Genomic DNA, 24219 nt, shown 5'->3' with positions numbered 1-24219 from the left:
AATCCGTAAGACCTTCGTTCATCTTTAGAACACAAATTAAGATATTTTTGATGAAATCCGAGAGTTTTCTGACCCTGCACAGCTGACACATTCACGCCCCAGAAATGTAGTAATGTAGAAATGAAGCTACGAGAATGCTTTTTGTGCTAAGAAAACAATAAATAAAAATGTTATCAAACAATTCTTCTCCTCCGTGTCATCGTCCATCAACATTATTGAGAGTACTATGACTTTTGTTGAATGTCCCATCTATAATTGGTTCGTAATTTAAAAGTCTTTTTTTATCTTTTACTAACAAATGTCATTGCTTCTAGAACAAATTGCGACACACAACTAATTGCAACACAAATTTCAGATCATGTTCAATGTGTTAAAGGAATAGTTCACCACAAAATCTACATTTGCTGAAAATATAGTCACCCTCGGGCTATCTAAGATGTAAATGAGTTTGTTTCTTCATTTAAACAAGAGAAATGTAGTATCACATGACTTGCTTATCAAATGGATCCTCAGTGGTCAATGGGTGCCGTCAGAATGGGAGACCAAACAGCTGATAAAAACATCACAATAATCCCCAAGTAAGTCCATCAATATGTCTTGTGAAGTGAAAAGGTGCTTTTTTTAAAGATTTTTTTTCTTATTTTAAATGGATGTTAATTGATGGACTGCAGTCTCTTGTGGATTTTTGTGGTGTTGTATCAGTTGTTTGGACTCTCATTCTGTCGACTTCCGTTCACTGCAGAGGATTAATTAATGAGCAAGTAATGTAAAGCTAAATTTCTCCAAATCTGTTCTGATGAAGAAACAAACTTATCTACATCTTGGATGGCCCGAGGGTGAGTACCTTTTCAGTAAATCTTCATTTTTTCAATATATAATGTGTACAATATGATTGTCCACTGAGAGGCCGTCACTGCTTATTTGAGCATGATGTGTTTGTCAATGCGCTTGTGTGTGTGTGCATGCGTGAAGTCTCAGGTTAAGTGCCGTTTTCTCACTGTGAGGTGTGGATGGGGTGATAATTGTATGGCTCAGGGTCAGTATGTTTGTTTCTGGTGGTAGTGTGTTTATATGCTTGTGTGTGCTTGACTTCCTACTCTGTCAAGTGTCAGTCACACCAAGTGTTTGTGTGTGAACCAGCTGCAATGCAATTAAGCACGTGGTGCTGGCGTGATAAGCTACCGTGAGCTTGTGTGTGATGTGCGAGTGACGTCTGAGCGTGTGTGTGTGTTTGTGTGTTTTATCAAGCATGCATGCATAATTGGCTTCAGGGTGGAAACATAAACACGCTGTATATTGGTTGCATTTAGAAGACTTTACATGTTATTAAATGTAGTAATATCTCTGTACGTCTGTTTCCATCATTTTAAAGGATTTGTAGCCAGAAATATCTTTGCTTTACATGTAGCCATAGGAAATGTTCAATTTCAAGCTATTTTTATTCCTTTTCTGTTACAGGATGTATGGCGGGATGTAATGGGATAAATTTAGGGAGGTTTCGGAGATATACGGAAGTAAGTCAATGTGTGCTATAAGCTCAATAGCAGTCTGTCATTCATTTGGCAGCTTTTTAAGTGGGGTCTGTTCACTGTGTCTCACCATGTGTCCTTCGGTTGATTCTCTTCATTGTGATTGCTGATATTGTGTGTTAATTGTGGCTTCTCAGTTTCAAGGGCTTTTCAAGAGCTTTGCAGTAGCTGTGCACTGTTTGTGGTTTCTGCTGTAAAAGCCGCTTAAATCAGCCTGTGTTGGTTTTACCGTGTCTCAAAATCTATCCGAGCTGGTTCTTCCATACTAGGGGTGCTCCAATCACGATCGGCCGATCGTTATGCGCATCTCGTCAGTAAAGCCGGTTCTCTAATCAGCGGTTAATTCCATCAGGTGCGTGATTTCACAGAGAGCGGCTGTTACTACACAGAGCCGTTGTTAATAGAGAAGATGCGCAAATCCACTTCATTTTCAGCGTTTTTTGGCGCATCTTCTCAGTTAACAACGGCTCTGTGTAGTAACAGCCGCTCTCTGTGAAATCACGCACCTGATGGAATTAACCGCTGATTAGAGAACCGGCTTTACTGACGAGATGCGCATAACGATCGGCCGATCGTGATCGGAGCACTACTATTCCATACTAACAAGTTAAAATCAACAAACCAAACCAAATAATATAACATAATTTGATTGTCATAATAATAGCAATATAAAATGCACAATGGTTTGTATATATTAACTGTACTGTATGTACTACCATTCAAAAGTTTAAGATGTTTTTGAAGGTGACTTCTTATACTCACAAAGGCTAAATGTATTATATACAGCAAAAACCAGAAGAAACATTTCTTATTATTATCAACTGAAAATTAGTTGTGCTGCTTAATATTTTTGTGGAAACCATGAACCAGAAGTATGGAGAGATTTAACATTCTGCTAAGAATAAAGGAGTGTAAGAGATTCTATATTTTCTTAAGAATTGTGATTGACAGGCTTTTATGAACATTCTTCTCCTGAACTTTTTCAATCACTTTAATACCACATTTACATCAGTACTGTCACAATACAACCACCTAAGATGGCATTTAAGACATTTACACCATGCACGTCACACATCTCGCCAGCCTTTGGTTCATCTGAAATGACAAAGGTGGTAGTTAAGCAGATTTCCTCAGCCCTGTGTTGTTACGGAGGGCGCGGGGGTGTCCCGAGAGGTGTAATGATTCTCCTGTCTTCTGCATATCTGCTCATTATTCACCTCTCTTCCTCAGTCCGCAGGACCTGTTTATCTTATTTGAGAGTCACAGAGTAATAACTCTGTCTATTTTCCTCCGCATCTCCTGACCTTCTGATAAATGGATCGGAGATTATGCATCTGACAAATGGATTTACATGTGACATAATCAGGATAGATTTGGTGGCAAGGGGTGCAGTAGGCAAATCGCTCATAGCCCTCGGCAGGAGGGATTCATTTAGAAGCCGAAGACGGAAATCTTGTTAGAGACACTGGGAGGGATTGTTTTATTTTTTTATTTATTCTAACACCACATTACGACTGTTCCCCAAATCTGAGCTGCACAAGAAGCTAATGAGGAGTGTGGGGTGTGTTTTGCTCTCTTTTGTGTCAATACCTATGGAGATTTGATTGGACAACATGCTTTCCATCTCTCAAGTTCCACCTGTGCGTTTTGTAGTAGTAAAAAAGAGGAAAAGAAAGTATTAAAGATAGAAATAAAGCAGAATGGGATCGAGCTGTATTCAAATCAGTATTTCCCACATGAGCACCACAGCTCAACGTATCAATAAGCCACTGCACTGGTGTACCAATTAAACAGCCCAAGAGTGGTTTAACGAAACAATAACGACGCTTACCCCGGGAGAATTGGGGCAACACTGAACTGAATGTAGCCCATAGCTTTCTTCCCAGATCGATGAGTCCGCCTAGCCGCACTGCAGGTGCTGAAGCTGCATTTAGCTCTGTTCCCATGACTCCGTCTCTCTCTGACCCCTCTCTGCATCTCCATACTGCACTGCTTTAGCACAAGAAACACTGATATCATACAACTCACAGACCTACTGTAAGCAAATTTACATTTTAGGTGGGAATCTGGGTCATTTAGTGGAAATTCTGCAGGGGTTTCTGCAGTTTTGGGTCACCGTTACACAGTTTTCAGCCTTAGACGCACACCTACCCAGATCGCCCACAGATGGCTCAGTGTGTCTCCCTAAAGTATCATTAGCCAACTATGGATTTACCAACATGTTCATTTTTAAGAGTGGAGAAAACAAACAAACAAACAAACATTTTTTCGACTGTAAAGGAACTTTTGTGCAAGTGAAAGTTTGCATAGATGATAAAAGTCCTTCATTGAACCATCAATGCCAATAAAGAACCTTTATTTTTAAGAGTGTGCTATGTTTATTATCTCGAATTATATAGCAGAAGTTGTAAATGCACCTCTTGCTTGACAACGTCATTAATGACAGTTGTAGAACAAAAGTATCGAACGATGGATGTGTGACAAAGTTGCGATGGTTTTGGGAAATAGTTGTAACTAGCTAGTTATTTTTCTAGTGACGCATTGTACTATGGTAGTTAAGCAGCACGTTACGTATGGTAGTTACATTGTTATACAGAAAACACAGGCTTCAAATGAGGAAAATATAGTTTTGTTTTAGCAAAGTAATCTATTCACAAAATGTATATTTAGTTTTGTTTTGTCTGTGAAATGATCATGGACATCCGCCATATTTATATATTTTTGCTATAAAAAATCACCTCGAAATGGCACTTTAAAAACGTTATGCTGTATTCTTGAGATTCTTGAGGCTGTATATTAATATACATATGCTGTATATTACAAACTAATCGGGCTAGAAGAAGCAAACACTGTTGATTCAGGCACAACAGAATGTGAAAAGATGTCCAGATCTCCTAGATTTTGCACCAATTTCTCCCTTACTATCAGTGCAGTCAATCTAGTCAGACTCAGCAGAAAAGTTTTATATGTGAATCATGAACGGAGATATGTATTTTTGCTTTGTGAAGCATTAAATGAGGGTCATACGGCCAGTTCTTATCCCAGAATTGCATTTCATAACAGCCATATGCCACTCCTCACCCACGGCCTGTCGGCACAGCTTGCCAAATTGTGTCACTTGTGATATAACACAGTCAGAGCATCAGCCAGAACCTAAATTAAACCTAAACATTTATAGTTTTAGTGGCTTTATAAGAATAAGAATGATTGCAATGTTTTATATAGTTTTTTACGTTGAATATAGAAGGACTTTTATTATTTTTAAACCTAAAAGATCCATCAGTCAGCATTATGCAAGCAAAAAAGGTTTGACCTTTGAATTGCCATCAGTGGAGAAAGATGGTGAACTGGGCTAAACTTGAGGAAGCTAACCATGCTAACTAGCAAAATCTTGAGCCTTTGATGTGCACTAACATTTGATAAAGTATGCAGTAATGTTAATAATCAGAAGGCTTACCTGTTTACAAAGTAGTTCTTATATGTGTGGTTTGTGAGCTGTGCTAGTTTTTTGGAAGTCTGTGTGTGTGTGTGTGTGTAGTGTATGTGGTATTTCATTTGGAGAGAGTGGCATTGTGGGTAGACCCAGCAGGGATTGATACTGCAGGTCAGGATTTGGAAATGATCTGCTATTGTTGGTCCAGCAGCTCTCCACCCATGCGAGAATAAGCCTCCCCGTCCCACTCACTGTTCCTGTGGACAAACACTTTTTTTAAGGCAGAGTAATTTGATTTCAGAATCTCAATTCCTTCCTCTCTCAACCTTAATTCAATATCCCGCCCCAAAGTGTGTTTATCCTCTTTTTTATGAGGGCTGTGTGATGAACAGACCTGACTTTCTGCTAAGTGGCTTTCTGATTCTTTCATCCGTTCTCTTTTTTCTCTCTCTCTCTCTCTCTCTCTTTGTTCTGCACTCTCTCAATCTCGGTCTCTCCTTCATCATTTTAAAGTAGTGTATGCTCATATTTCCAATAGATTCTGAACAAGAATAGTGATACAAGCTTATTAGTCTGCACATTTTTGCTCTGCAGTGCTGTTTATGAGTATTTGTTGTGGGTGAGTTGTCACTGTCATCTGCCATGTTTGTCTGAGACAGATTGAGCGCTCCATGCCGCCGCATTGGTCTTCTCAGAAAATCTTTGTCTCCGAATATTGCTCTTGGTCTGCCGGTCTGCTGCCATACTCAGCCTTTTGCTCTGGAGACGATCATTTACCAAACACCAAACACAGATAAGAGCCCAATGACTGAGTGTTATTTAACACAGGATCAGATTTGGTTTCAAACTGGGCAACAGTTTTGTCAGATAAGCTAATGTCTTCTGTCTTTGTTTGTCAGGGACAGTATAATATGAAAAATATTATAAGATATCATTTATATTATAAAATGAACACTATTAAAGGGGTTATATGATTCTATTTACATTTTTTCTATCTCTTTGGAGTGTTACAAGCTCTTGGTGCATGAGGAAAATCTGTAAAGTTGCCACTAATGATTCAAACACAGTGTAGATCAATGCTTATTGTTAGTCATTTCCCAGATCGAAAAAGCAGATATGATGTTATAATTACGCAGAGTGGTACGCAACCCAATACGTAAAAACACAGTATAAGTCATTGTAATCAGTAATAATGTCCCTACTGGATGCAACATATGCCTCGTTTATAATGGGATTTATTGTTTTTGTCTTGTGCTGGGACACAGGACATCACAGTATGTTAAGGGACGTAACGTTTCTGTCACAAGCTTAAGGAATTCGGCCAATCACCACGCAGTGGATAGCTGGCCAATCAGAGCAGAATGTTATTAAATGGATATCATTGCCAAATGAAGGTATTATTGTTATGGTAGATTTATTTTCTGCAATATATCTACCTATATATGTCTATATACATGGCATACTATAGATAAATTAGATTGTAAATTGTATATAATTATTATATATTTTTATATTATTTTATTTTTAATTTAATATATATATATATATATATATATATATATATATATATATATGTGTGTGTGTGTGTGTGTGTGTGTGTGTGTATTTATTAACATTTATAGTTTATAGTTAACTATATTTAGTTTATATATATATATATATATATATATATATATATATATATGTATATATATAATATGTATATGTGTGTGTGTATATATATATATATATATATATATATATATATATATATATATATGTGTGTGTGTGTGTGTGTGTGTGTGTGTGTGTGTGTATAATGTAATATAATACATTAGACATGTTAAATCCTCATTTACCTTCTTAACTCATTTCCATATTTGATGGTATTGTCAGTAAATATGCATCTTATGTTTGTGTCTGCAAATATAGTCGTGTCATACCTGATTTAAAAAGTAATCTGAAAAAAAATTCACAGAACTTTCAGAAATAAGTGGGGATTTCAGCACACTCAATAGAGCAACTAAGATACTCATCTTTTACCTTGATGGGATCGTATCGCTTTCTATCTCCTTGACAGAGTTCCATCAGCAGTGAAGATTAAGGTTTAGCCATGCCGCACCTCTCCAGGTGACTCCTCCAGGACAGAATAATCATTCCACACAGATAAATAACCCCAGAATGGGATGTGATGGAGTGGGAATGGATTTGAATCACATAGCTGCTGCAAGCTATTTTCAGTTACAGGCAAAGTACAGCCGAGGAAATTTTGGTGAGCATGCTCCACCTCAAGTGTGTGTCGGTGTGTGTGTGTCGGTGTGTGTCGGTGTGTGTGTGTTCAGACTGCAGAGCTCCCCAAACTGGCATTAATCACCTGGTTCTATCCCAGCCCCCATATGCGGGGAGTAGACGTTACCTGTTCACTGATTGGCCAGAACTCAGCTTTTGTCTCAGAATAATAATAGAGTGAAATAATGTTGCTTATTTATATGTTCTGTTGTCCTCTTCACCTGTAAAGTGTTCTTAGAACAGAGAAAAGAAAAATAAATGTTGAGCAGTGACTGGGACACTTGGGCTGTCGCCTCACCTTTATACACACACACACACACACACACACACACACACACACACACTGAAGAAAGAGTTCTCCAGCAGTCTGTGAGATAGGGTTGTCATGGCAACGGGACTAGACCTGTAGTTTCCCAAGAATTATTTTCATAATGACCGTGTTACTGCATAATCTCATTGTCTGATATTATATCCCCAACATCCCTCATGATGATAATATTCAGCTCAAGGAATTCATTGTTTCCTACTCTTTCTGACAGTAACCCTTAATAAATGTTACTATGGTAACCACCAGAGTTTCCATCAAAATACAATACAGTTTTTGTTTTGTACAGTAAAACCATAATTAATACAGGATCTCACTTAAACGCTGGAAGAAGTCTCTTAAAGGGACAGTTCACCCAAAAATGAAAGCCAACAAAAGAAAATAAGATATTTTGAAAAATGTTGGTACATTTTTGGTTCCCATTAGCTATGTTTCCATCCACCTATTTTTTGGGGCTCTTGTATATAATAATGCTGGATGGAAATGCAAGGATGCGCACAAATTCTAAAATTCTAAAACGTATGCACTCAACTTAGCTGGATAAATTTCTTATACGGTGAGGAAACGTGCATAAATTACGATGGAAACACTTTTAATGAATAAATATCTTAATGCGCATCAAAAAAAAAAAAAAAACATGTGACTTTGCAACGGGACAGGATAACTGCAACAACCAATGGCCTAATCTCATGGCACCAGGGGCGTAGCGATCTTTTCAGAAGTGAGGGGGACAGAAATGATATATAGGCTATATATATATATATATATATATATATATATATATATATATATATATATATATATATATATATATATATATATATATATATAAAACATTTCTGCAATCTATATAGTCTAACAATCAAGTTTTTGAAATGTAAGATATTTTGTTTCTAAAGAAGTCTCTTCTGCTCACCAAGCCTGCATTTATTTGATCCAAAGTACAGCAAAAACAGTAATATTGTTATTATTTATTTTATATTTAAAATAACTTTTTTCCCTATTTGAATATATTTAAAATGTAATTTATTTGTGTGATCAAAGTTGTATTTTCAGCATTTTTACTCCAGAAAAAGTGCGGGGGCCGAATTTCCATTATATTAAAAGTGGGGGGCATCCCCCGCGTAATCTACGCCCCTGCATGGCACAGCACTTGAAATGCTAGTTTTGTCATTCTAAAATTCTTATGTAAAGTCTCATCAAAGTGCTTCGTTATAACTCCTAGAACTAAGTTCCGAAACAGCAGCCACAAGATGATGTGACCATTTCATGTGCTCTGAAGCTCGTAATTTATTGTATACAAAAATTATTATATACATTGCCTTCTCCTACTGTAGAAAATTAATTAATTAATATTCAAAATTTCCAAAGTTTAATTCGTGAACTCTGGATGGAAGCATAGCTATTGACTTCCATTGTGTTAACATTGTATTGTATTTATATTCCATTTATGTTCCAGCCTGGTTGCCAACATTTTTCAAAATATCTTCTTTTGTGCTCAACAGAAGAAAGTAATATGGGTTTAGAATGAAAAAATGGTATTTTTCTGTGAACCTGTATCTATTAAGAGACTATGATTCTTTTGTTGAAAACTATGGTTACCATAATTTTATTTATTTAAAATTAGGTTGTTGTATTCTTGTTAATTAGAATATTTTTGTCAAGTAATTTGACTGTTTTCTAAAATATTATTTTTTCCCTAGTAACTTTCCACTGCATCTCATAACCTTCCTGCAAATAAACAACCATGTCTCCTTTATGAGGGCAGAGCCCATGGGATTAACACGTGCAAATTAAGAATACACAAAGTGTGTACATATAAAGCACACTCATATTATGCACAGTAGTAACACCACCACCACCAAGTCCAATCCTGTGTTTGTGACTGATAGTCTGTTATAATCACTTTATATTGAGACTGGATGGTGTCATCAATCACTTGTGTTGTTAATGTGTTGATATTATTCCCCATGTTGCTTTTGCCTGCAGCTGTCTCCATCCTGTCCCTGACCTGTAAGACCGAGAAAACTTGGTGTTAACAATAAATATATAAAGAATAAGAATATAAATAAAAATTGATTCTCACACAAAGCTGTCATATAACTTTATAGTTTATGATATATTTTACTGCATACATGAGTCATATTAATTGCTTTTATGGTGTTTTTGGAACTTGACAGCCACTCATAACTATATGGAAAAGAGCAGCATGAACATTCTTCAGAATATCTCCTTTTGTGTTCCTTGAAAGAAAGGAATGATTTAAAAACTATATTTTATACTAGTGAACAAATGATGAAAGAATCTTCAGTTTGGGTGAACTTTCCCCTTTGGTTCCTTTCAAAATGAAATGTGTGTAAATGTGAGCGTGTATTAGCTAAGCTTTAAGATGAGGGCATCTGAGCTTGTTTACTCAGAGCTTCCTTGTCCGCGGCAGCAGCTCCCACATCGTCTCTCCATAACAACCTCTCTCTCTCATTCTGTGCTGTTTAAGGTCTGCAGTTTAATTGAAGCTTTTCTGAATGGAGCTGAACTGAAGGCGCTTCATGTGCAAGAGGTGTGACAGCTGTGTGACTCTCACTTCTTTTTTCTCACCCCCTCCATTTAACACTTCCCTCCTGTTTCTCTGTCTATCCATATTTATCTCTTTTTTCACATCTTTTCACACTATATCCCACTCTCCAGCACACTTTTAAAGCTCAAGGTAGCTGTGATGTTCTTGCTCTGTTCCTCTCTGCCACTGTCTGTCTTTATCTCTTTCTATCTCCATAGGTTTCAGCCTTGGCCTTTGTCTATATCTGCATGGCCCTCGCTCCGCCTAAACATTACGGGCATCCTGGAAAAGACAGTGTTGCTGTTTGCCAGATGGCTTTCTTGGCAATCAGTATAGGTTCAAATGCATCCTTTTAGTCAGCCCTCCAATTATATGTCATGTACCTGTACTTCATTACCAGCATCTTTAAAGCAGAATACAGATGTGTGTGTCACAGCTGCTGCTCTTGAGCCTGGTTTACACCTGCTGTTAAGATCCGTTTCAGGAGATCTAATCAAAAGACACAGGTTGCTGTGTTTAACCGGCAATACATACATTTTAAATCTCTGATTTTTGTGAATGCAGAATAGACTATTAATTTTAACACAAGAATATTAATTATATAAAAATATGTTGAATGTAATGCTTTAAGCATGTTTATATGGTGCATTAAAAACGATTTTTAATGCATTATAAAGCTATATTTATTTAAAAATATAATTTTATAATATATATATATATATATATATATATATATATATATATATATACATATACATATACATATATATATATATATATATATATATATATATATATATATATATATATATATATATATATATATATATATATCTGTGTGTGTGTGTCTTATTTTATAAAACAAAAAAAAATGATTTTTTTTTAAAGGATAATCCACCCAAAAATTAAATTAACCCCATAATTTACATCCTACTGTAGGTGTATATGACTTTCTTCTTTTAGACAAATACAATTGAAGTTATATAAAAAAAAATGTAAATGTCCTGGCTCGTCCAAGCTTGGCAGTGAATTGGGGTTGAGATTTTGTAGCACAAAAAGTGCATCCATCCATCATAAAAAGTGCTCCACACAGCTCCAGGGTGAATTGGTGCATTTGTGTAAGACAAATGTCCATATTTAAGCTGTATAAACTGCGAGGAAAGTGCCAGTGTTATTAATCTGTAAATAATGTTTAATCTGTACGTGATCTGCCAGCTTGGGCAGTGAAAAGTCAAGTGTGTTAGCCTTGAAATTGCTATATTCAGAAACAAAAAGAGGCACTTCAGTTATTCAAAAGCCATCCTTTTACCATAATAATAACCTACATGTTCTCCATATAGAATCATTATCATAAGACCAGTGAATCAGAGTCTGGTGATTGCTGAATGAAGAGAAGCAAATTTCTATCCATTCTGTAAAACGTATCTGGAATGTTTGTGACTACAATCTCACTCACTTGTCACAATGTTTTGAGGCGCTGTCAAATCCTGTCCCAGCGGAGGAGTGAGAAGAACTTGACAGACAAACTAGAGCACGCTCAACTGCTGTAAAGTAGCATCTTGCATCCCGTTCAGTGGGAGGATATCAACATTTTCTAGTTGCTGAGACATCAAGGACATGAATTTTCCATAAGCGGAGTCTCTCGGGTCGTCTGTGAGAAGTGTTTTTCAATATCAGTGCAAATGTGTGAATTGCTCATCAGGTCTTAACTCATAAGGGTTACAGAGTGAACACAGCGGGTCTGAAAAAGCTGTTTACTCCTGGAGCATACTTCTTTAGTTTTATACAATCCAAAAATGTTTGTCTTAAATTTGACTTTAAGGCTGATAAACCCTGTAACGTTCACATGATATGTTTTTATATGGATATAATGTAAGAGCTTTAACAAATATAAGAGCTGCATTTGTCTTTTAAACCCTCAGGATTTTCCCTGAATTATAGCCTGAAGTCTTTAAATTGATAATGTCTCAGATTTACAGTGGCATTACAGATCTGTAAACCATGCCAGGGTCTCTTCAGGCTCTGTGTAATGGACAAACAAGGTCAATAAATCAGACATTTTATAAAGTGCACTTTTGAGAACTGAACATTTGGCCAGAGACTAGCTCTAGAACCAGGTCAGTGTGTCACAAGCCCTCTGTCGGGCTCTTGTCCTGGAAGGGGTTATAGCAGATCCATAAGCAGCAACACTGTTTTCAAAACTGTACCATAGGCATATGTAGGGATACTGTTACTTTAACAGCTCATTTTTCATAACTCATTTCTCATAAATCCGTGAGCATTAATAATAGCTTACTGTGATAACTAATCTTATGTATTTATACATATGTCTGTGTTGAGTTTGTGTGTGTATATATATATATATAGCTTTATTTTTAATTTTAAGTTACTTTTTTTAACTGTTTTGCTTTATACATTTTTATTAGTTTCCATACTTACAATATTAGCTTAACTGTTAATTTTAGTGTTATAACAATCTTAGCTATTTATTTCAGTTAATTTCTAAAGCAATATTTAAAATGTATTAAAATTGATAAGATATATATTGATTTAGCTTTATTTTTACACTTTCATTTTTTATTTTAAGTTACAATTTTTGTAGCTGTTTTGCTTCATACATTTTTATTAGTTTTTATACTTACAATATTAGCTTAACTGTTAATTTTAGTGCTATAACATAATCTTAGCTATTTATTTCAGTCAATGTCTAAAGCAATATTTAAAATTTATTTGATTTTAGTTTTTTACTGAATATTTATTTTATTATAGCTTTCATTATTTTTTTTTTATTATTTTAATATTTTTAGTTTTAATAAACATTACCACTTATTTATATCTGTATTAAACATTTTAGACTGTGTTTGTGTGTGTGTGTGTGTGTGTCTTAGTATATATTTTAGTATTATTGTAAATTTTTCAGTTTTCATATTAGGTTTGTGTAACTTTGTTGTGCTTTGTTGCGATTGCTATAGTTTTTTGTTTTTTATTGCTTTAATTAATGATTATAATAAATTTTTAGTTGTATTTTAAAATGCTAGATATTTTTCAAGAGTCAATAAACATAAATAATATATTGACAAGCAGCTGTCAAGCACTTAAACCCACTATAAAAACACCATAGTTTTTGATTCCTTGTGATATGGCTCCCATAAATAATCTCACATTGGTTTTTATGAACTAATACCAAAGATTTGGTTCAGTTGGGCTGTCCTGATGTGCCCTGCACTCCCTGATCCCATTATAACCACAGTAAGAAACTTTATATTCACCCAAGCCTCTTATGTGACCACATGCACTGTTGTGCTGAAATATTAAATTCTTCTCTCCAACTTTTACATTATTGACCGTGAAGCAGAATTTGTGTAGCATCACTTCTCGTCTTCATTGTTAAGGCTCCTTCTTTCACATGCTTCTTATTTTGTCTCAGTGGCCTTTGATTTTTGCTCTGCACCTTGATTGACACACACATCCTCAATCCATGACAGAAAGAGAAGGGCTTTCAAGTACCATTAGTCTCGCTGAATTAAGCCTGTGTTCTGAGCCTCGCTCGCTTCCTCTCCTCTGGTCCGTCCCTGCTCTCCCTCACCGTGGCCAAGCGACAGCAGAAATATGGCGATGACTGCCACGAACCATTAATAATTCCCAAAGCAGTTGTGTTTTTGATTTAATTAAGCCCATCTACTTGAGCTCATTATCTTGATGGAGTACTTTGAGGGTCCTCGCTGTTTATTTTCTGTTTTTATTAGGAGTTTAGCGCTGGATGGGAGAGCTGGTGCCACGTCCTGTCACACTCTACCATGCCCCAGTTTCACACTTGATAAACCCTCTTTTCAAGATTGGCTGGCAGGCTCACCCTGACTCAGGCATCTGTTCCTGCCTCGTCTGGCTGCTCTGAGGAGCTTCCTGGTGCTGTTTGGTGCTGATCTTTCTGCTTACAGAGCACATCCGGTCCAGCACAGCACTGAGGATGCTTATCCTCGTGGTGCATCCATTTCTTTTTCCTCAGAAAATAAAGAAATACATACATTTGTACCAACTTGCAATTAAGGACTGATTTGGCTAGTATTAACAGTATGAAGCAATCAAATAATAATTTAAAAAAAAATAATAATAAATGCACAGAAATATACATTTATATATAAAAAAGGATTCAAATTACTTTTTATTAGACTATTTATACATATTTATAAAGTTTTGAATACATTTCTTCCACATTTTTATGCAATTGTTTCCAAAAAAAATTCTTTATACATGGTATAATTTTTTAGGTCAACATTTATTTATTTTTACCTTTATGCGTTTATTTATTTCTGTATTTAGTTTGGTGTATAATATTTCCACATTAACATATTTCTGTCCTTTTGTTTGTTTGTATGCTTGTTTTAATAGTGTTTATATATAGATTTTCCTTTCCTTTTTAAGTTTATGGTTTTCATAAAAATTGTAGTTTTAGTTTGTATTTATTGTGCACTATATATATATAATTATTAAAATAATATAATTATATTAAATTAATATAAAATAATTATAAAATATAATTATTTTAAAGTATTTTAAGATTTTTTTTAAATATAGGTTAAGATATTTTAATCAAATATTGTTTAATATTTTTAATACTGTAGTTAACAAAAATTTTTTTGCATTTAATATTTTCTTTCTGTATGGTAATAAACTGGTGGATTTTCTACTTCTAAATTATCTAGATTTAAATGAACTATTTTTGAGGGAATAATACACTGCTAAATGAATGTGTTGACTGGACTGAAGTGGAAAACAGACTCTTTGGCTCATGCTGAAGTTGTGAAGTCTTCTGTGCTATCTTTAGGCCAAGGTTAATTAGCTCCAAAGGGGGCTTGAGAAACACCCGTTGGCCCAGAACAAGCCTCCAGACCAGGATGAAGCACAGAACAAACCTGTCCGTCTGTCTGAACCTTCCTGCCCAGCTGTCACTTGAGTTAACAACAGCAGAGATACAGAAGCACAAGAACACCACGTGCTATACAACTGTCTACAACAGATTTTCCTGCTGAGATGTCCATTTTTTCTTAATTACTTGAGTCGGAAGGTGTTAATTACTGTTCTTCATTTATCAAAAGGCTATGTTTACACTTCCTATTAGCATCTGATAGTAATTTACACCTGGTATTTAAATGGGCATCATTATTTATTCATTTATTTATTAATATTATCATTATTATGTAATATATAAGTAGAAAGATATACTTAAAATGTATATATTTGTATTAGTATATACTGTAGATCTGCAATGCCAGTGCACATGACCTAAGTGTCTATATATTGCTGGTGTGTAACACAGAAAATGAACAAGAGTAAAATAATAAAATGACAAATTATATAGGCTTCAAAACTTGAGCTTATTCTGTACCTTTGTCTTTTACAATATTCAGCACAAGGTGCAGGGTACAAAAATGTGTTTGCGATTAAAAGGAAGAGCTGTAGAATGTTTCAGGATGTGAAAACCTGAGGGTAAATATGTCATTAAGGTTGTGCTGGTGTGTTTTACCCTCTACACAGAAGGCTGATACACACCACCCTTCAAAGGTTAAGCATAGACCCGGGTTGTCATTCACTGTTACTGTGTTCTTTCATCATGGGGGAATGGGGGGGGGGGTGTTCACCTCACACTGGGGTGAATTCAGCTCCCCAAACTTAGATGATTTCCTTTTTTTGAGACTGGAGTATCTCTGTTGCTTTACTTTTGAAAGAGCTTTGCAGCTGTCTTACAGATCTACATTTTTCACACCATAATAATGCTGATTTAGTCATGTACAACCTTATAAATCAAAGACTGTGACCTAGCATAGGTACAGTGGTGATAGCAGATGCAATAGTAATGCAAGTGTACTTTTATTTATGATATGTCACTGTATACATTCCGAAAACTGAGCTTTTGGAAGTCACTCTCTCACAAGTAGTTAAATTTGAAAATGTCATTTTCCCATTGTAGACTGTGAGACATAGTGTAGACTGTTTAAAAATGATGCATATTTAGTATATACCCGCATATTGTATATCTCTGGCATTGTGCGCACTATTTATTTTAATAATGTTGCTAAAGATAAATGTTACTTCATACAGTGTTCACATTACATTCCTGCAGAATGACATATACACCATAAATGCGATGGCAAGTGAGTGGTGGGAAATTTTGCTATTAAAATGATCACGTCTGATGAATTCCATGAGAACTTTATTATCACTGCTCTGTCTGCATCATTCCACTGAACATTTATGCCATTTTATGCATGTGTAGCACAGTCAGTAAAGATGAGTGTCAGTGTGGACAAGTGACTCGAAAACACAAAATTCTATAGTGTGAATGGACATGGATTTATTTAAGAAGCTTTTCTAGTGTACAAACATATTGTATAGCCTACTTAAACCTCTGCTATTGTTCATCTGGGGGTCACACTTGTGTTGTTCATTGTCTGACCGAACACCTGTATTGTAACTTTTTTTATTTTCATTAAAATCAATGTAATATATTTTTGTGCTATAATATTTTATTTTGTATTTTGAGAGAATTTCATGGTAATAATTTATTTATTTATATATATATATATATATATATATATATATATATATATATATATATATATATATATATATAAAAATCCCATTGAAAATAATAATATATATTAAACAAAACAAAAAAAATCTTAAGATTTTTATATTACTTTTCATTTATGGCAGTACTTCATGTTAAAATAAAGCCAATGCTTTTAAAAATATTTTTTTTTTAAGTTAGACTACTGCCATCTGGTTGGAGTAAAATAAGAAAGACTTATTTTTATTAAGTTGTGCATATGGATATTTATTTTGACATTCTCAAAGACAACTTTTTGTAAAGGTTTAGATTTTCTTTTTTTTTCTTTTTCTTTTTTTTACTGAATGCAGAGAAAGACATTTTGTTACACATAACATCAAAAATCAACAAAAATGAACAGGAATGCTTTATCAGAGATCTGATTTCAACTTCATATTTAAGTCTTCTGGCTCACTTTTTTCCATATTGTTACAGCCACACCAGTTAATTTGTGTGTGTGTGTGTGTGTGTGTGTTTGTGTGTTTTGTATTTATTTTGGTGCCCTATTTTAATGATCTAAGTGCATGGTCTAAAGCGCAAGGTGCAGGTGCACTCAGGGAATGTCCGAATCCACTTTTGCTAGTTTAACATGGCGAAAACGGTCAGTGCCTGGGGGCATGGTCTAACAGGTTGTCCCTATTCTCTTAATGAGTAATGGGTGTTTTTTGGGCATAACGTACAATAAACCAATCAGAGTCTCATCTCCCATCCCCTTTAAAAGCCAATTGTGCTCGCGCCATGGTGGGTTCGTTATTTACATGGCTGAATGCAATTTTTCATTTTTTTAAATGTTGGTGCTGCTGTGCATCCCTGTGTGTGTAATAATCAAAGTGATATGCAGCCTATAGGTGCATATAACTAACACACTTTTTAAATAACAACGAAAAAATATTGCGCCAGACTTTAGACCAGATTTGAGTTGGTCTATGGTTCAGTTCCTCAAAATAGCAACGTGCCAACATTGTGCCTGAGCACACCTCTTTTATAGACCAGCAAGCCCATGGGCACACAAATGCCGAATTGCAGCGGGTGTATGATAGGGCCCTTGATGTTTTGGTGTATGACCCCTTCCTTGGTGTCTGTGTTTTGACTGCATTTTTGGTTGAATTATTGACTTCAACCATTATTGACTTGTTATTTGCAAAGACATGCTTTGTGTTACAGTCACACTAGTTCATATATGTATGTCAATCGGGGGGTGGAGTGTGTCTATTTTGCACTCTTGATATTTTTAGAATGTCACCTCATCATTGCTGTGCACTCTTTTTCTGCATCATGATTGTATACAAAATTTAATTATCTGTATATTCATATTTTTGCATATTTCCCATTCATTTCCAATGGCGGTCATTTTTGACCGTGAACAACACAAGTGCAAATATTTTTTTTTTTTTTTTTTTTTTTTTTTTTTTTTTTTTTTTTTGGTCACATTGCGACTGCTACAAAAGTCACCGGGTTTCATCCCATTCTGATAAGTAGATTAAAAAATATATTAATAAATTCGGTCTAAAATGACCAAACAACACCAGAGTGTTAAGTTACATTAAAGTAATTTTGGGAAAAGAAGTAGACTGATAAACATGCAGGACTAGAACATTTATCTTGACTGCTAAGCTTGAGTGTTAGCATGATTTATTTGCTCAGCTCATATCTACACTCTGCTCATAGGCTACGTATAAATCAAACAAGCTGTAATAGCCTATTAGTATTATCACAACACTATCAGGCTGGCTCACAGGGCTGAAAATATTAGGAGGTGGAGTCATGTTACTGGTGCTAATAACTGGAATGTAAATCCTAGAATGTACTTCCAAAAGCAATCAAAGATCTTGATCCAGGAACCGGTCCTATTTGTGTTTTGTAGAAAAGTAGCAGGTTATCTCAGCATGAGCTGCTTGAGTGTTTTGTAAGAGCTAGAGAGAGCAGGTTTGGGAGTTTGTTATCAGCTTGAAGGCAGAGTGTGTTTAAGTAGAACATGGTCTCAGGACAGAGTTCTCCTTCCTGTCTTTCATCTCCCTCTTGACCAGACCTTGCTTTTTAAAGTCAGTGTGTCAGTGGAAGACAACCTGAGGCATTCACTCAAAACCACTCGCAACCACAACCTTCTCTTTCTAAAATGGAATATCTATCTATCTATCTATCTATCTATCTATCTATCTATCTATCTATCTATCTATCTATCTATCTATCTATCTATCTATCTATCTATCTATCTATCTATCTATCTATCTGTCTGTCTATCTGTCTGTCTGTCTGTCTGTCTGTCTGTCTGTCTGTCTGTCTAAAGAAAATATTTTGAAGAATGTTGTTAACCAAACAGTTGACGGTAGCCATTGACTTATGACTACGGAAAAACAATACTATGGAAGTTACATTACATTTACATTTAGTCATTTAGCAGACACTTTTATCCAAAGCGACTTACAAATGAGGAAGTTAAAGGGATTGTTCATTAATTGTCTCATTAATTGTCATTAATTTCTCACCCTCATGTCATTACAAACTTCGTAACACAAATTAAGATATTTTTGATGAAATCGGACAGCTTTCTGACCCTGCATAGACAGCAATGCAACTGACACGATCAAGGCCCAGAAAGGTAGTAAAGACATCATTAAAATAGTCCATGTGACATCAGTGGTTCAGCCTTAGTTTTATGAAGCTACAATAATACTTTTGTGAGCAAAGAATACAAAATAATGACTTTATTCAACAATTTCTGCTCTTGTCTTTAAGTTTTAAATGAAGACCTACCTTTCAGGGCCTTGAACATTTCACTTGCATTGCAGTAGATGTAGGGTGGGAATGAGTAGATGAGAGTGAGTAATTGATGACAGAATAAAAAAAAAATTTGGTGAACTATCCCTTTAATAACTACGGTTAACTGTTTGGTTCCAAACATTCTTCAAAATATATATTTTTGGTTTTTTTTGCTCACCAGAAGTAATAAACTTGAAAACACAGGCATAAAATTTTACTTTGATATTATGTAAATAAACAATTTTGGAATTTTTGTAGCAAAAATGTCAATTTTACATTGAATATATTGGTGATTATATTATGCACTATTTATCATTGGACATATCATGCTCGACGTTGAAATTTATTGAACACCATACATTTGTGGAAAAACGCCCCGTTGATATGTTGTGTCAATACTGCTTATATTTATATATGTTTGTGTAATTATGGGATTAGCAATATGCAAGGTACCTTGATATCAGTCTTAATTTGCTGGTGGGTATGTGGGTGGGTGATTTTAGCACTTCATCAGCCTGCAGGATTGTGGGTGGAACTATGTGACAGTCTGGTGCTGCAATGTCAATATGCTTGTTCTCAGATTGTTGCCCATTTAACTGACTGTGATATGGATTGTATGGGCTGTCTCTTTTCTATGGACCTCCTTTCTGATTTCCTGCACAAGCATGTGCACTTGCATCTTACACTTGAAGTGATTTAGTGGTCACTTCTTTCTCTTATTCCGGCATAGATTACTCAAGTCTGTTGGAGTAAAAATCATTAGAATTGATGTGGGAAATAAGGAAACCTCTCTCTTCTTACAAATCTATGTTGTGATTGATTATAGCCCACCTTTAGTCACTGACCACCCACCCACCCACTCTACCTAGTCAGCACATGAAACAATCCCAACCCCCTTTTCCCTATTGGGAAAATGTCAGAACGACCTTGCTTTGTTCCTTTTCTGGTTTGGACCATATCTACACAACGAAACAGCATTATTTCTGTTTGCATGTCCTAATCATAATTATAGGCAAACAGCTGTTGAGTGATTTTTTTTATAGCGATGCAAAAAATATATTATCTACCACCTTTGATTAATGGAGTATTTTCATAATTTCTACCCCCAACTGACTGTGACTGCATTTTTTTGTCCCACGCGAGCAGTGTTTGTAATTGCAAGCCGTTTCACACTCTCCCTAATTGTCTTTTTTGCTTTTTTGTTTTGTTGGGCAAACTTGCACAGTAAGAAGCCAACACATGGGGAAACATTTCTGTCTCATCTTTTTTTTTTTTTTTTTCAGCAGCACATCAGTCTTCATTTATTCAAATTGGCTTCCTGATTTGGCCATACATAATTCTCAGCAGTGGAGATTTGAAAATTTAATTACTAGAGAAAAGGAAGCACTGCCATCTGCCATTAAAGGACTGAGCCAAACATTTTACTGCTTTGTGTCAATAGACTTCCTATTCATTACACTGGCTTGTCAATTTGTGGTTCTTTAAAGAGAAACAACTTAGGTGTAGGAAACATTACAATGCTTTATTTTTTATTTCCACCCACAGAATATTATATGTTCACAGTGGTATGAAGGTGGAGGCATATAACTGTACCTCTTCAGGGAAATATTAATAATTTATATAAAAGATAGTCTAGTAGTTTACTGACACCAATTGAAAAAAAATAAATCATTTTGCCTTAGTCAGTCCAAACTGGGCACTAAATTGAGGTTTTAACAGAAGATGCCATGAAATATGTGACGAAACATGAGGAAATAGTCCACTGAGACGATTCATTTGTTGAGAAGCCATGAATTCTGACTTATTGAAAATGTTTTCAAATATGCAATAATCTTTTTTTCTTGTCTCCAGGATTTGTACCTTTAATTTGTATCAAATATATTTTATGCATTTCACTGTCAAGAAAAGGTTTAGATGTACTGTAAATGCATATCTTTTAACTTTGTTTATAGATGTCGTGCGTGCCTTTAAGGAGTTTTATATTTATTGAAAACTATGAAAAACAATGAAACCGCAAACAGCCATATAAGAGAATTTCAAATCTTCTTCCTTAACGTCGATATAATAAAAATGATTTTTTACTTTAGATTTGGGAGTATCAAAACTAACCTTTAGTAAAATATAGTAAAATAAGAATGAAGTTTTGCTTTAGTAAAAAAAAAAAAAAACTTACCCCAAAGGCTGAGAATTTAAAAACTAATCTAAATAAATACAAATCTTGTGATGGAAATTAAACAACTTATCTGGGATAGTCTTTGCCGAAGCACACTCTGCACTGCTAACAACATGTCATGTCTTATTTTCTTTGCAGGTTTGGCACCAGATGAATGAACAAGGCATTTTAACTTCCTCAAAGCTGATGTGATGTCATCAAGTGTATTGCCCTGTTAAGAAACAAATAAATACAGCTCATTTCTTTGGCGGTATATTGGAATAGAAATGGAAATGATGTGAGATTAGGTTGTGATTCTGCACTCCATCCAAACTGTAAACTTAAAAGCCTAGGTACAGGCAAGTGAGAGAACAATACTTTTGATGGATCCAGGATTATCGTGGAGCTTTTGAGAGGGAAGCTCAGACTTATACAACATGAATGTGCAAGGAAAGATACAAGCTGGTGAAGTCAACCAACAAGAAGAAATACAGAACGATGACAAGCAGCCCTTGACCGAAACAGTGGAAGATGCCAATGCCAATCAAATCACCAAAGAGAATATTTATTCAGATGACAGAGAGCATGGCAGCCCACTACCTCCTCTGGTGTCGCACTCCGAAGGCCAGGAGAGGATCATTATCTGGGGAACACATGCTCGGTGTGAAGACCCTGAGCTTGAAGAGTTTGAACTGCTGGAGTGTCAAGAGTTAGAAACATTTGTAGTGGAAGAAGAAGAACAGGTAGACATGCAGAGTGAAAGAAGCAGGAAGGGAGCAAAGAACTTCAGTGACAAAGAGTTGTCATCTACAGCCATCAACACCACTGTTGGCTCCCCTTGGAAAGACCACAATCAAAACCATAATGTGGGTGGAGATGCAAATGAGAACTCTTAGCCCCTTGACCTCAGGACCTCCAGCTCTCGCTCTGGTGTGAATCGGACCCTGAGAGATGCAAGAAGTGGTTCTGAGAGCAATGTATTTTCATCTTCCCTTTCTGCAGTGACCAGCCTCAGTGGAAGTTTAGCCAGTGCCCTGGACAGTGCAGGCCGCACACAGCCTCTCTCTTCCCAGTCCACCAAGTCTACCTCAGACAAAGGCAGGAACCAGCATCCAACTACTACCGAGTCCTACATCCACTCAGAGAGAAACAGGGAGATTCCCAGTGATTTGGACCAAAACCATAACTCTACCACTCTGCCTCAGGAACCACAATATGACCGAAGTAAGCTAATGCATCCTTCATATGGAGCAGTAAAACTGCAAAAATTCCAAATGGAAGCAGAGCAGAATGCTGGGAAAAGGATGTCAACCGAGGTGCCGAAAGGTATGGTGAGGGTGCTACCTTCTTGTAGGCAACTAGTCCGCCCTCTTTCTACTGAAAAACGACTAACCTCAGGATACCCCAGCATAGACACCCAGGCAGACCAGCAACAATCCCACTCCTCAGAGACAAGTCAGAGCCATCCACAAGTGCTGCCTACTAAAGAGGTCAACAGCAATCCCAATGCAGACTCTCAGACACCTCCCAACCAGGCTTTTACACGAGAAGCCCAACACTTGAAGAGGCAAAATTCTGTAGATCGTGCTGCAAGACCCTCCAGCCTAGAAAGGAAGACTCACTTCAGCAGGCGAGCCTACAGCAGTCCGACTAGACCTTCAACACCTCCATCCCCCAAGACCACAAAGTCTCCTCAAAGACAGCCTTCTTCCTCGCCCATCAAGACTTTACCTTCTCGATGTCCTCAGTTGGGTTATGCTGGGTATAGCTCGGGTTTAAGAACCCCAGTTAAAACAACAATCAACACAAGCATCCATAAAATTCCTCCACAGCAGGCATTAATGGAGACCTCCCCTCCAAGCAAGTGCCTGACAAAACCAAAAAGTGTCCGGCCCAAAATCATTACGTACATTCGGAAGACTCCCCAGGTGAAACCCCAGACTTTTGAAGGAACATACGACGTGTCTTCCTTACCAACGAGACTCTCAGCATACAGCAGCACACAGACCAAACCAACTGTCGGAGATCAAGGGGAAGCCACTGTGCTGAGTGCCTCAAATTTACTCTATGATAAGTATCGTCAAGAGATGCAGAAGGTCCGGTTCTTCTCGCCTGGACTCATGGTGTCTGGGATTAAGCCACCCAGCAACACTATGCCCCATAAAATGACAGGCAGAGCAGACAGCTTCTATGGGTCTCTCAACAAGCCTCTGTCTGCAGCGGTAAAGAATGCTCTAGACAATATGCTGTTCTCTGGTTAAATGCTTTTATGTATATTTCTTGGTAAATACATGTTAAATCTATTACTTTTTATAATGTAACGGTGTGTGCGTGTTGTGGAGTATTAAAGGGTTAGTTAACCCAAAAATGAAAATCGGCCCATAAATTACTTTTTGACTTTCTTCTTGAACAAAGTCCTCCTGTAGCGAATCACTGCATTTTTGTATGAAAAATAACCATATTAAAAACGTAATAATCAATTTAATCTAGCATGCGCTTACTGTTGTACACGGAAGCAGCGGGCGGATGACGTTTGAAGTCGGCTTTGTGCATGCACAGGTCAGATGTGACGAACGCGAAAGGGCAGGGGA

General features: G+C 36.2%; 1 pseudogene; it reads left to right on the top strand.

Moving 5' to 3' along the window:
* Positions 1-24219, top strand: part of LOC113109478 (uncharacterized protein DKFZp434B061-like) — a 49604-nt pseudogene that overhangs the window by 6959 nt on the left and 18426 nt on the right.

Source organism: Carassius auratus, chromosome 10 (assembly GCF_003368295.1).
Source record: "Carassius auratus strain Wakin chromosome 10, ASM336829v1, whole genome shotgun sequence".
NCBI classification, from domain to species: Eukaryota; Metazoa; Chordata; class Actinopteri; order Cypriniformes; family Cyprinidae; genus Carassius; species Carassius auratus.
The sequence above is the reverse complement of the archived record's forward strand: the minus strand, read 5'-3'. Positions and strand labels throughout refer to the sequence as shown.